This window comes from Lonchura striata, chromosome 5 (assembly GCF_050655825.1).
Source record: "Lonchura striata isolate lonStrDom1 chromosome 5, ASM5065582v1, whole genome shotgun sequence".
In the NCBI taxonomy this organism is placed as follows: domain Eukaryota; kingdom Metazoa; phylum Chordata; class Aves; order Passeriformes; family Estrildidae; genus Lonchura; species Lonchura striata.
In genome coordinates, this window is record NC_140707.1 from 49,124,954 (window position 1) to 49,125,237 (window position 284).

Below are 284 nucleotides of genomic sequence, written 5' to 3' on the forward strand. Positions count from 1 at the left end.
GAGAGCCACATAAAATGAAACATATGCAGGTGAATTGTTAGAAGAAGAGATGTGACCAAAAGAACATGATCCAATTGACTCAGTGTGCTGCTAAGATATCTGAGGGACTGGGGCAAAACTCCCCCACAAAAGTTTGCTGGCTCCTAACAAACTGAAGGCATCACTCGTGTGACCTGTAAACACAGTAAGTCCCAATGGCTTGGTCCCCTGGGGGGTCCTGTCCCTGGTCTGGGTCTCCCTTCACCAGCCTGCTGGCACCTCTCACAGAACCCAGACACAGCCAA